The 14373-nt window shown below is 50.2% G+C and overlaps 1 protein-coding gene across 1 annotated transcript in view; it reads left to right on the forward strand.

Annotated features, from left to right (window-relative positions):
- Positions 1 to 6723: 6723 nt before the first annotated feature.
- Positions 6724 to 14373, forward strand: part of LOC144943512 (mitogen-activated protein kinase kinase kinase 3-like) — a 46689-nt gene continuing 39039 nt past the window's right edge. Inside the window, exons 1-2 of the mRNA XM_078871029.1 lie at positions 6724 to 7269; positions 11928 to 12111. The gene's annotated coding sequence lies outside the window, so the exon portion shown is untranslated. The remainder of the gene's footprint in view (positions 7270 to 11927; positions 12112 to 14373) is intronic.

The following is a 14373-nucleotide window of genomic DNA, read 5'->3' on the forward strand; positions in this document are numbered from 1 at the left end:
GAGCACTGTAACACGACAGATGCGTTTTCGCAGAGGGGGCACGCGAACATTCTTTGTTTCGCCTGTGGCTTAAGGTATAAATGATGCATACATTCTTAATGATTGTCCAACACTTCCCCATTCCTCTGGACTCCCCATTGCGAAATGTCCACTGCACCCATTGCATCTTCGTGGTGTTCACACGAGGAAGTGGCATTGGAATTTAGCAAGGTCAGACTTCTCATAAAACCCCAACAAATTCCTCGTGCTCGGGCTACACGCAGGAACGCGGGCCATTTTGGGTGATGGTGGAGACCAATTGCATCTGGCGAAACGCACTTGACAGACGGCCAGCGTTTCATTCGCCTGTAGACTGGTCCGTGTGCAGGGTGCTGTGAAGACCAACACTGACATACGAAACAACAAGTTGAAAAAGAACTGCATTGCTAATTGGTGAGTACAGCTCATAAGACAATCAAATGCTAATCCTCCCCTTAACCCTTACCAACTATCCAACCAAACATTAGAACCAGCCAGGGTTGGTTATTGACAGGCACTGCATCACCGATGCATAATAATCATTTGGTATTTTACCCTATATTCCTATAATTCTATACACAGGTTTATAAAAAAAATATATATGAGGATAAAACAAGGCGAGATGGAGACAGCGCGCCAAAATAATTCCCGGAGCAGTTTTGCCGGCCTACTCCAGCTAAAATTGAGCACCCGTACCAGGACAACAGACGTGTACCCCACCCCAAAGCAACACGCAGCGAGTCTTCCTCTTGATTTCAATGACCTTACCCCACACATTTACCTCTGGCACTTCTCTAGGCTCGGGGGTTCCTCTTCAACTCTCTCGTTCGCTTTTCGGTTTCGTTGTTGACAGCGTCTTGGCCAGTAATGAGTTCGGCCCCTCGGAATGCCACTCACCCCTCCGACTCGACGCTTCTCACGAACGACTCATCTCGCCAGGAACCGGTGCTGTGACTTGTCAGGAGGGGTCTGATGCTGCTGCTGTGGTGAAATTCCAAAGTTTTGTTTAGGAGTCATCTTACATTTTTCAGCTTGAGCCAAATGATTTGTAATATTTTACCACCGATACAATGCTGCTGCTGCTACTCTTAAATGATAAATACAATAAAGCTGGGTTGCTATTTATTCCATGCATTTGTATTTTATTAGGAGGTAGTAAAGATTCTGGTTTTTGCAGGTTGAGTTTTTTATCATCGACATAAATATATATTTTTTTCATGGAGAAGGGAAAAATTAATCAGTAAGTTATTGAAGCAAATGTAAAGAGGCAGCCCTGCAATATCTTGCTCATGCCCCTGCTGGCAGAAGAGCCTCCACGAGATGGAAGCTTCTACATATCCTCTTAAAAGACTAGTTGGCCTACTCTTCCACGCTAGGCAGACTTCTTTGGAAGAGGTGGGAGTACGGCCGAAGGTGACCTGCCTGTTGACTACGGTGTAACCATTATGCCACCGCAGAGGAATTCCGATTAAGTTAATGTTGAACTGGTCATTTACACAATTAGAATGTGGCTTTATAAGATGTGTAAATGCAAGATGTTTGCTCATAATATGATGGGTATCTTATGGGCTTGACATCATCAGTTCCCCCGTTCTCAATGTGTTGTTCAAAGTTTGTGTACCATTGACTGTCGTGCCGAACCATACACTTCAACAGGGTCACTGCGTTTATGTAAAATGTTAGTGGTGCGTCGTTCCATTTCAACCCGTGGGCGTAAAGGGGGCCGCGTGGGGTCTGGTGGAGATCAGATGGAGTAAAGTGGCAGGCGTTTTGGGTAAAGTTAGGGTCAGGTCCGGTCAAGCGGAGGTGAGTTGGGGTCAGGTTCGGGTAAGTTGGGGTCATGTGAAGTGAGGGTCATGTGGGGATCGGGTCGTGGCGGGGTGTTCTTGCCTTCGCCCCGGCCATCAGACGGATGGCGTGTACCTGGGGTGAGTGCACAGCACCCACACGACAAAGATCCCCCGTATAGCCTTAACAGACTGTAAGGGGCAATGCTGTTAGCGAGCACCTATGAAGGCTGGCACGGCACACGAGGGGGTGGGTGGCCAACACCACGCCCGGCCGCCTTTGTCTCCCCAGTGGTGATGTTTACACACCGCACCAGGTACTCATTTGAGGCTGAGTCGACCTAGGAGAGGCCCAGATAATCGTCACTAAATGTTGGCCGTGAGCGGGAATCGAATCCGGGTCGCCAAGTTCGTAGCGCAGCGCGTTAACTGCTACACTACCGCTCCCCACACACACACAGACACACAACACACACACGACACTCACACACACACAGTGACACACACACAGACACAACAACAACCGCCATTCGCCACTAAGTGGCGGTGACGTCACCACGACGCTTGTGCCAGGCCTGGCACAGACACACACACACTCACACAGACACACACGACACACACATACAACACACGACACTCACACACACACAGACACACACACGCTGCCTGCCATCACAACCTCCCTGGCCTCCACAGATTCCTCGTTTGTTCCCCTCTTGCCGAACGGACGCGATCGGAGCCACGTGACTCGCATAAACAATGCTCGTGATTGGTCCAAATGCGGGTGCTTAGTAGGGGCGGGGCTGAGGGCTCGACCAATCAGTGTCAAAGACAATGTCAATATAATTATTCATTTTAATTTTATTTTTTCACCCACGTGACTTTACCGAAAGAACCAAAGGAGATTCCTCCTTGCAGTTACGAAACGTTCAAATCTAGAAAGAAATCAGTTTGCATGTTTATCACAAGCACTGTGTGTGGTTAGTGTAGTACTGGATTCCTTACAAAGGGTATCTCTTTGGTGTTGAACATCTTAACACCTCCTGTTTTATTGCCAGAAAGGGTTAAAAAAAACTTCTTATTTTTCATACGGCGAGTTTCCGGTCAAAGGGTCAGGGGCGAGGAGGGGGCGTTTCCGATTGATAGGGGGCGGAGTCGTTCACAGATCCCTCCCCTTGTGACCCCCCCCCCTCCCCCGTCGTGACCCCCACTCCCTGCGTGCAATCTGTTTTCTACGTTCATTCTATATGTGAAGCTTTCGTGACTGCAAGGATTCATACTCTTAGGTTTTTTCGGTAGGGGGAAATAAATAAATATATAAATACTTCTTGTAGAAATCAAATAATAAATCACGACGTTTCGGAGGCAACACAAGCTTCCTTCATCAGGTGTAAAAAGGCACAGCAAAATAACTACTAACTGATGTAGGAAGCTTGTGTTGCCTCCGAAACGTCGTTATTTATTATTTTATTTCTATTATTATTTATATTAGTAAAAATAATTTTTATTTATTTATTTTCCGCTACGTGACTTTACCGAAAAAAACCTAAGAGTATATTTCTACGTTCACTTTGTTGAACACGCGGTCGGCTTTCGCGACCAATATTGTCCATAATAGAGGGGGGTTTGCGGTAGATCGCGTAAATATACGTGTGTCATAATTGGTTTTTTACCCTTCTATCTGGCAACAAAACTGACACCTTTTTACAAGGAGTCATGTTTGCATAGACCACAATACCTGCAGTCATAATGCAAACAAAAAACATAACTCTGATAATATATGCACTGTCCTTGAAGTTGATTGGTCCACACCCGAGACAGCTTTTCGGGTGTGGACCAATCAACTTCAAGGACAGTGCACATTATCAGAGTTATGTTTTTTGTTTACATTATGACTGCAGGTATTGTGGTCTATGCAAACATGACTCCTTGTAAAAAGGTGTCAGTTTTGTTGCCAGATAGAAGGGTAAAAAAACAATTATCATATTTTTACTGGCAAATGAGGTTCCCATAGTATACGTGTGTCGTTATACTCGCCCCACCAGTAAGGTTTGTCACGTTATACAAAACGTGCCAATTCGTTACTCGTTCTGCCGGCCGGTGTGTTGGAGAGCAAACTCACATTTACAATTTGAGTCCGACGTTTCATCGGTAATTACAACGAACCTCATTCGGCGACAACTCTGGCTGTCGCCTGATGAGGCTGGTTGTAATTGACAAACCTTACTAATTGGCTGTGTCGGGTGGTGGCGGGTTTAACGACACATTTATATGCGATCTAACCCAAAAAAAAAACCTCATAGGATTAATTTTGTCCTTTCATAAATGAGATATGCCATTGTGAACATGCAACCCAAGCAATGGCTCGGATAGGACGGCCATAGAGACACATAGAGACGTTATAATAGATACGTAAGATCTTGATTTGAAGCTTTCGTGACTGCAGAAATCCATACTCTTTGGTTGTTTCGGTAAAGTCACGTAGGTAGAAAAATAATTATTTTTTATTACATCTTTCTACCTACGTGACTTTACAAATAATTAAAAAAAATTCTACCTACGTGACTTTACCGAAAGAACTAAAGAGAAAATATACGTAAGATGCCTATAGAGATACATTCAAGATAAGCCACAGTGTAACCCAAACTATGGACCAGATAGTAAACCACTGAATCTGCACTCCTTTAGAGGAGGAACAGCATCACCAAACGAACTTTCTCCTGAAGCCTTCTCGTGACTTGCAGACCTCGACATTTGCCATACGCAAGAATGCAATAAATTGGCCATAACGTCTATCATAGTTTTTGCTTTAAAGGCAGTGTTGTAAACAATTGTGTAGGAACATTTTTAGGTTTTCTTTCGTTACAGTATCAAGTTTAGCTTTACAGAAGCACTATTTAATATTTTTTAGGGCCCAGTCCACCTTCAAAAATTGTCCTTGTAAGCATACCCACTGTACTCTGTTATGTGTTCCAGTTGTGTCCAGCCGATGCACAATGAATGACCACCATAACGATGTAGTAATGAATGAATAACGTAGCCGCACAAGTCGTAAAAATACAGCACCCGTGCCAATGTGTGGTGTTCCTTGTTTTCCTTGCCTGTCTCCCTCTATTAAATATGCCCACTGTGTCTGTGCGCGAGATGCGGTCGCATTTAGACGCCGTATAAACCGACGTTTAAGTAACCCATCTTCGCTCATTCTACGTGGTATCTAAAAAAAATGCTTCCCTGAAATGACTTGCTCAATCCACTGCGTATAAACCCACGTTTAAGTAACCATCTTCTCTCATTCTATGTGTGGTATCTAAAAAAAATTGCATCCCTGAAATGACTTGCTCAATCCACTGCTAATGGATGGGCTACCAACTGCAAGGGGAGCTCTGCAGAGCCCTCTCTGGTGGTTGTTTTTGTTGCAGATCCCTCCATGCGGCCAGACGCCCTGGACAAGCAGGCATGAGTGTCCCACACTTTACAACTCCACTACAGACGGAGACGGGAGACAGTCCACCCGGTCTGTCTCCACGAGTCCACCGTTTTGCCAGCGGTTCCCTCCTTTTATTGATTTATTTACACGCTTTTATTTAACTCACTTTGTTGTCGTATCCTCAAATCTTGTAACTCAATTTTAACCCACTTCCCAATGTGGTATCGACTGCAAACTTGGTATACGTATGTCATACTGATGACAATACTATATTCTATCATAAAAAATAAAATATCTATTTTTAAACATTCTTTTTTATATGTTATGCTTTGGCTTGGGTCTAATTGTCCACGCTCAACTCACGTTGGCTGTAATTGGCCACGGCCTCGTACGTTATGGCAAGCCTCGGGGCCATTTCCTGGAGTCGTGGAGTTCTGCCATTACTCGTACGGTTCATTTCATTAAAGCGTGTTTAAAAAAAGTATTTTTAAATATTACTTATTTTTGTCTCCTTCATTCCCCGCCCCCACCCCACCTTCCGATCAACCGTGGGGTTATCATCCGTGTGTTTGTTACAGCACGTTACTGCTGCGTGGACAGGCAGGTGGGATTTGAGAACGTTGAATGTTGTTGTAACTACGGCGCCGCGAGATCGACGTAGCATCGAACGTCTCGCATTCTCTCTCCCCTGCCTCCTTGCGTCTCCTCTCCGTACAAAGTCTCCTGTCCCCTCGTCTGTCTCCACCTCCTTCTCAGTCACCTCCTGTCTCCTCCTCCATCTCCTCCCCTTCCTCCTCTCTCCCCTCCTCCTCCTGTTTCCACCCCCTCCTCTTCCCCCAGTGTGTCTCCTCCTCCTCCTGCTGCCCCCACCTCCTCTTCCCCCAGTGTGTCTCCTCCTCCTCCTGGCCCCCACCTCCTCCTGGCCCCCACCTCCTCCTGCCCCCACCTCCTCCTGCCCCCACCCCACCTCCTCCTGCCCCCACCTCCTCCTGGCCCCCACCTCCTCCTGCCCCCACCTCCTCTTGGCCCCCACCTCCTCCTCTTCCCCCAGTGTGTCTCCTCCTCCTCCTGCTGCCCCCACCTCCTCCTCCCCCAGTGTGTCTCCTCCTCCGCCTGGCCCCCACCTCCTGTCCCCACCTCCTCTTGGCCCCCACCTCCTCCTCTTCCCCCAGTGTGTCTCCTCCTCCTCCTGGCCCCACCTCCTCCTGCCCCCACCTCCTCCTGGCCCCCACCTCCTCCTGCCCCCACCTCCTCCTGCCCTCACCCCACCTCCTCCTGCCCCCACCTCCTCCTGGCCCCCACCTCCTCCTGCCCCCACCTCCTCTTGGCCCCCACCTCCTCCTCTCCCCCCAGTGTGTCTCCTCCTCCTCCTGGCCCCGTCGTCTACGTCACCGCCCCCTCCTGCCCCCCCCCGCCCCCCAGCCCTTTCCCAGCCCCGCCCCCCGACTTCTCGCGAGGCTCCTCCCCCCGGGTCCTGGGGGAGGAGCTCCGCGTGCCGCCCCCGGCTCCTCCCGTCTCCCCGAGCCCCTCCATTGGGGCACTTCGCCTCGCCCCGCACCCCCCACCCAGAGCCTCCTCCTGGCTCCCCTCGACCTCCGATGTCTCTACAAGGGCCCCCTCCCCGCTCGTCTTCACGAGCCCCCCTCTCTGCCTAGGACCTCCACGAGTTACCCCCCCGGTCCCCTCCTCCACCTCCTCTTCCTCCACCTACTCCCGACCCTGCAAGTCCTCATGTCTGCCCGCGCGGGCTCTCCTCTGCATCTCCATGCCTGTCTCGGCGTGTCTCCCTGTACCCACGCAGCCCCCGGTCTGTCCCCCGTCTCCGTGAGTCTCCCCGCCTGTCTCCACGAGAGCATCGTCTTCCAGCGGCCCCCCTATCTGTCTCCCTGATTGCTCCGCCGCACGCTGTCTGGGCCTCGTGGCCCTCCCTGGACCCCCCCTGACTTTCCTTGGATTGTACCCCCTGAGGTCCCCACGTATCCCGCGGGACCCCCCCCCCCCACTGCCTGTCAAGAGAGAGAGGCCCTCTTCGTGGAGGTGAGTGTGGGGAGGAGGGCCCTGGTGCTCGGGATTGTGTTCTCTTCTGTAGGATGGTGGCGGTGGTGATGGTGGTGTGTGCGTTGTATAAGAGGACGTGGAGCTGAGTGAACTTTGTCGATGACTGGTACCAGCGGTGTCAAGATCGGCCACTGTAGAGGAGGAGGCTCGTGAAGGACGCTACTGGAAAGTTGGAGGCAGTCGCCCTCCAGCAACAACGGAGGGCGGAGGAGCGACGCTCACAACAACGAGCGGAGTGCCGGGTGGCTAAAGCACAGCAAGTTGGTACAGTAGGGGGCACAGGTGGTGCATCAGCCACTCATCTCGGTCATCTCAGTCAGTCGACCCGTGGCACCAGCTGGGTCTGTCCCGTGACCTCCTGCCAGCGGGCGTTCGACACTTCACGTGGCCTCAAGGTGCACCTAGCCTGGCACAGGCGTCTTGGTGTCACGTCACCGCCACTTAGTGGCGAATGGCGGTGGTTGTTGTTGTGTGTGTTAGAGGACGATGGCCGGGTGGAAGCGTTTCTCCGTGTGGTGGTTTTGGTGGTGGTACTGTGTGTGTTTGTTCGGGGTGTGTTGTGTGTACCATAGAGGATGGCCCCGGTAAAGTGTTGTGTGTTGTGTCGAGGTGTGTTGTGTAGAGGTGTGTGTATTGTGTAGAGGTGTGGGTGTGTGTGTGTAGAGGTGTGTCGTGTAGAGGTGTGTCGTGTAGAGGTGTGTCGTGTAGAGGTGTGTCGTGTAGAGGTGTGTCGTGTAGAGGTGTGTTGTGTAGAGGTGTGTCGTGTGTTGTGTAGAGGTGTGTCGTGTGTTGTGTAGAGGTGTGTCGTGTGTTGTGTAGAGGTGTGTCGTGTGTTGTGTAGAGGTGTGTCGTGTGTTGTGTAGAGGTGTGTCGTGTGTTGTGTAGAGGTGTGGGGTGTGTTGTGTAGAGGAGTGTTGTGTAGAGGTGTGGGTGTGTTTATGGAGGATCGCCTTGCACAGTTGTGCTTGGTGTAGTGTTTTAGGTTGGGGTTTTGTTCTGGGTTCGAAATGATGGCCGGGTTGGTGTCGTGTTCCGCTGTGTATGGCTTCGGGTGTGCTGTGTATGGGTTTCGGTGCGCTGTGTATGGGTGCGGGTGAGCTGTGTATGGGCTCGGGTGTGCTTTCTGAGTTAGGTAGCAGTGTTGGGGAGTGCTCTGTGTGTCGTATAGGATCTTTACTGTGCTATGTTTTAGTGGGTAGCTGGGCTATGGTGTTCTCAGTATTGTGGGGTTGGTAGTGTGGTGGTATCAGGGTGTGTTCTGTAAGATTCTGGTGCCGGTAATATTTTCGTGCGCTTTGTGGTGAGTCTTGGGTGGTCGTGTCAAGGTGTGCTCTCCCTCTCTGTTCTGCGCGATGGTGGGTTAGTGTGTGCAGTGCGTGTGTGTGTTTGTGCTCTCAGGATGGTGTGTTTTTGGAAGGGTTATCAGTAGAGGGGTGTCCTCTATTTTATGGAGTAGTCGGTTCATTGTGTTGTGCGCGGTAGTGGATTAGGTTGATCGCTGTGTTGTGTAGGGGAGGTAGTGTTTGTTTGTGGTACTGGTAATTCGGGTGTGCTCTGTGTTGTGATGGTATTTGTGCGCGCTGTGTGTAAGGTGGTGTGTTTTTGCGAAAGCTGGCCGAGGAGAGGTGTGGTCAGTGTGGCATGTAAGGTATATTGTTTTGTGTACTTTGTGTGTGGTGTGCCATCGGTTGCGCTTTGGTGTGTTGTGTAGGGACGGGTGTTTGTGGAGCCTGGCTGGGTGTCTGTCGAGTCTTCGTGATGAGAGTTTCTTGACAGCTTCAGGAGTTCCTTCATCCAGCCATGGGATTGGATCGTGGCTGATGACGATGATGACCTATTTAGGTGGAGGTTATGTTTGGAGAGGCTGACCAACGTGTCGGTCTGTTCAAGTGCAAGTGTGGTCAGGTGGAGGTGCATTGAGGTGAACGATGTGCAGGTGAGGGGTATGCAATTGTGGTGTTCCCAGATGGAGGTGTGTTTGGATGGACTTGCCACATGGGAGGTGTGTGCGGGTTGAAGTGTGCTCGGGTAGCTTTCGCTGACAATGGCTTTACAACGTACCTTTTGTGTTTCCATTGATAGTCTTGGTTCTTTCGGTAAAGTCACAGTGTTGATGACAACTGCGACAGTGTATTTTTCTCCTACCTTGTGATAGATTACGTTAAACCACAGTTTGCAATTACATGAGATTGCATCTCTCTGATGTGTTGTCGAGTTGTAGGAACCGAATTGTTTCGGAAGAGGCTCTCGGCACGTGGAGCAAAATCATCAGGCATCGTGCGGAACAACAAAACGCAGTACAATCCGAAAACGCATAGGATGGGGATATACAGCACAACCACAAAATACCTCCATGAGATTTTATTTGAGGCACCCAAACTGCCAGCTCAAGGGATTGCTGCCTGAGATTTGTGCCATGTGATGTTCCTTACCACCACAATTCTGCATCTTTCAAAGCACCGAAGGAAGAGCGATCGCAATTTCTAAATTGTATGAGAGTGTTTTTAACACAAATAATCAACTGGGGTTTATCAATAATGCCTGTGGCAAAGAGGCGTGAGCTTCCACTCCGTAGGTCTTCATGGTTGTGCTGCTGGATTAGCTCTCCGATATGTTTGGGTTTTTCGGCATAATGTCTGACGTTTCGCTTGATGTGCTGGGAGATTATTCAGCAACTGAAATCTGAAAAAAACTAGAAACTGTCGCCCTCCTTGAGCGACCCAGGAACCTTCCCCACAGCCCTCGCCCCCCCAGGTGAAGGAATCTCCCCAACCCCGTAGAACAGGTTCACTCTCAGAGTCTTCAGGTCCACTGAGTTGGCAACTCGGTTAGAGCTCTGCTGAGGAAATGAGTAACTCCCGTTGTGATTTTTGCTTGCGACCTTGAGGAGTTCTCACACTGGGGCATCACCACGTGGGGTCAGATCACCGTGCTTCGTCGCCGCTGAGAACCCCCCGCGGCTTCAGAGAAAAGAGACAACCCGAGTCGGCCGTTATGCGCCTCAAATAATAATGTCAGGAAAAGCGAGTTGGAGACTTAAGAGTGGAATATTCTACCACAGTTCGCCGCGGCACATGTTGCATGAATGAATATCTGTTTGTTTTAGTTGGGCTGTTTTGTTTTCGCCATTTTTTTCTGCTTCACCAGTCCGACGAAATATATATATTTTTTACAATATAATGTGGATTTATACAATGTCAGAACATAATATTTTGCAAGGAAGGCAGTCATATGGAGAGCAAACAATACATGTCTTGAGCCTGAACTTCAACAGCTGCTGGGAGTCGACAGCATGCATGGCTGGAGGAAGAGAACTCCAGATTATTGAGACAGCAGAGGAGAGCGACCTCCCACTGAGTGAAGGCTGACTGTTGGCTTCGACAGAAAGCCATGGTATCTGGACCAGAGAGTGCGTGGACGAGAGTGGGTGGAGATGAGAGTGTAGAGGTTGCAGTGAGATGAGAGGGAAGAGTTAGGAGAGATGAGAGGGTAGAGGTAGGCAGAGGCAAGTCCATGACCTACAGGACGGTGAGTGCAAAACTGAAATCGATCCAGGATTTGATTGAGAGGAAGTTGAGGGATCGGAGGGTTCACTTGATGTGGTCTAATTTTCAGGTACGGCTGACAAGTCTGACAGCGGCACTGTGAGGCTTGTTCCAGGTTATAGTGCCCGATACATAAACATCGTTGATTATTATATAGGAAGGTTACTACTTTGGTCTGGGACTCTGGGTGAACCAGTGACCAACCCTTGAAGCCTGAAGGTGTCCATGTCTGCTTGTGAGCGAGGATCACAATGCTGTGTGTCGACACGTGTAGTTTACCCATCGTGTACATACACAAGAGTACACACGTGCTTACGTGCGAGAAGGTCCGGTGGGCATGGAGCTGCGGGCACTACCTTGGCCTGCGGAAGAGATGTGGCTGGGCTTCAGGGCCTTGTGTTTTCTTTCACCCTCACTGTGATGGAGTGGGTGAAAGTCTAAAGTGGGAGGTAATTTGGTTGTCTAAACTGGGAATGAAGACACACACAGCATGTGCACTAGAAGTAGACACCACGCGTCCAGAGACGACATGCGCACAGCATGCACTACCTGCACTCTCATTTTGTCACCTGGGTAAACGTAGACACAGCATGCATTGTGAGTATAGTAAAGATACACACAGGGTAGACTACGAATTGACATGCACACGGCTTGCAATATCAATAAACACACAGCATGTGCATTGAGTGAGTATGCAACAAGCATGCACTATGGGCAAAAGATACACAGCGTACACTACAAAGACAAAGATCCCCCCTATACCCATAACAGACATGGGTCAAGTGCTGTTCACGTGCACCTGTGAAGGCCAGCACCATGCCCGGCCACCTTTGTCTCCTTAGTGGCGATATCTACACACCGCACGAGATCCTCATTTGAGGGTTGAGTCGACCAAGCGGAGGCCCAGGACCAGTTCAGATAATTGTCATGGGTGCTGGCCGTGAGCTGAAATCGAATTCGGGTAGTTGGGTTTGTGGCGCAGCGGCGATATAACCGCTGTACTCCTGCTCTCCTCCCGCTCCCCATTATGTAGTGTACATCTACACCACTGTCTCTTCTGGTGAGGACCCAGCATGCCCTGTGTGTTCACAGCAGTGGCCCCTAGTTCGCCGTGCGGTGGAGGTGGAGGACCCAGGCTCACGATTGAGGCTCCCGTTTGCGAATCGAGGCAGCAGCTGCTGGTTCCACCGGAGTCGCCTGCCGCCTGCGCCACGTGACGCCGCGACGGTGCTCGCCCCCATGGGATAAACCGGCACGCGCCGGGGTCTGGACCCAGGTGAGGATCGTGGTGGGCAGCAACCCGTGCGGTTGCCACCTCCTGAAGTACCAAAAAAAGTGGCAAATATCGAAGGGAGAAGAATCTCAATATAGGGAGAGGGGAGAAGTACATATGAATACTTTGTTTTGATTTAGTGTATTATTTTGCAACTGACAAAATTCAGGACTTTGAATGTTCTGGGAACCCTTAGATATTTCCAAGGACAGCGACTTGTTTTTTGGGGGTTAGCTGTTGTCCTTCGTGTACTTTCTGTAGGTTGTTTTGTGGTGGTGACGACAGTTCAGGCGTGAGCTGTGTTGAGCGTATGTTGTTTGGGCTGTGCGATGTACTTATGTATGTTGAACTTCTTTTGGACCGCACTTAGCCAACCCGGCTAATCGGAGCGTACGTCCGATGCGTTTTGCGTGCTGTTAGTCAGTTCAGAATGTGCTGCGTGCCGTGTGAGTGAGCGTGTCACCGCGTTTTGCCGTGTGCGGTGGAAGGTGGCAGGGGCTCGCTACAGCGCCTGAGCTGGCGTCGTGGTGAAACGCGGCCGCGCTTGAGGAAGTGGCACGGAGTTAATGTTTGAGCGACTGCGGCGAGCGGGGCCTCGCGGAAGGAGTGACGTTCGCTGTGTTGATGTTGGGCAGGAGGGCGGCGGGAACAGTCGCTGCACCCCCCCTCCCCGTCCCTCCCCCCCACCATCTCGAGCTGCAAAGCACCAACTCTCTCTACCGCAGCCGCTCGCTGGCACAGGCTCACTGCTTTCAACGTGCGCCTACCCGCACGCTGGGTTGAAGCAAGTTGCAAAGCAAAAGACGAAGAGTTATTGAACATGCAATCTTTTTTTTTAGTTTTACACTGCAGAACTCAGGTTGACGCTTTAATGCATTAGGTCTGTCCTTCCTGTCTTCAGGTCACAGTAACTCGCGTGTAGATGTTCCAATTTAAATGACATTTTGTTTGTTTGTTTAAAGTTGCGTTGCTTTTAGGGACGTTCCCCTCTACAGAAAACCGACGTGTGAAAGGGTTACACAAAACGAGGCGATAAATGCGCAGCAAATAATAATACAATGCATCTTTACTGGGGAGACAAAGGTGGGCTGGGTTGGTGCCGTGGCCACACCACCACTTCCACGTGTCCTATCGGCCTATATAGGTGCTCGCTAACGGCACATGATTCTTCAAGTCTGTGAATGGCTTATTGGGGAGAAGATTCTTTCACTATGGGAGAAGTTGGGCATATGTGTACTTGTGTTAGTGTGTCGTTATGTTTGTATGTGGAGCGTGTGATGTTGTTGGTGCGTGTCTGGTTCTGTGGTTCTGTTTTTATATGGCATGTTGGCGTGTTTATGTTGTTACGCTTGTTTGCATATGTGTCTTTCTTGGGGGGAGCGGTAATGTAGAGGTTAGCGCGCTGCACTTATTAACCCGGCGACCTGAGTTTAATTCCCGCTCACGGCCAACACCAGTGACGATTCTCTGAGCCGGTTCCGGGACCTCCTCAAGTTTGACTCAGCCCCAAATGAGTACTCTGTGCGGTGTGTAAACATCGCCACTAGGGAGACAAAGGTGGCCAGGCGTAACGCTGGCGACCTACCCCCTCGTGTGCTGTGCCGGCCTTGATAGGGGCTCGCTAATAGCACTTGCCCCAATAGTCTGTTAACACTATATGGGGATCTTTGTCTTTTGTACAGTTAACTGTAATGGTGTGTGTGTATAGGGTTGCGGTCTTGTGTGGTTAAGTGCGGTGGTGTGTGGACATGTGCGGTGGTGTGCGTGTGTGCGGTTATGTTTGTGTGTGACTATGCGTGTACGCATGTTGGTGTGCGCATGTGCGCTCGTGTTTCCTGTCTGCTTGTGGGGATCGTGCTGCTTGACTTCCTGCTGCTATTGTGTCTGTGGCACGGGGCCCAGCTCACAGGCAAGCCTCCCCCCACCAACCCACACCCCCCTACGCCCCCCCGCCAACCACCCAGGGCTCAACCACACTCCGCCAGTACTCGAGGCCAGACCGTGTGAATGTGCTGCGCGCATTGAAATATCACGTGGTGATTGATAATTTTGCAGAAACGTCACACGCGTCAGTGCAGTCCTAGTTCCTGTACGGCACCCTGCAAGTAAATACTGTGGTATTGGATTTTACTTTCGAGAATTCACTTGTGATTTTTGGTCGTTACATTGGTGTGTTTTTTGCACCTTTTAGTTTGATCAATTTCTACCTATATTCATAGACTACCAGATTATCAACGTGGGTGCTATGGCGTTTTGTTAGGTACG

The sequence above is a fragment of the Lampetra fluviatilis genome, chromosome 31 (assembly GCF_964198595.1).
Source record: "Lampetra fluviatilis chromosome 31, kcLamFluv1.1, whole genome shotgun sequence".
Classification (NCBI taxonomy): Eukaryota; Metazoa; Chordata; class Hyperoartia; order Petromyzontiformes; family Petromyzontidae; genus Lampetra; species Lampetra fluviatilis.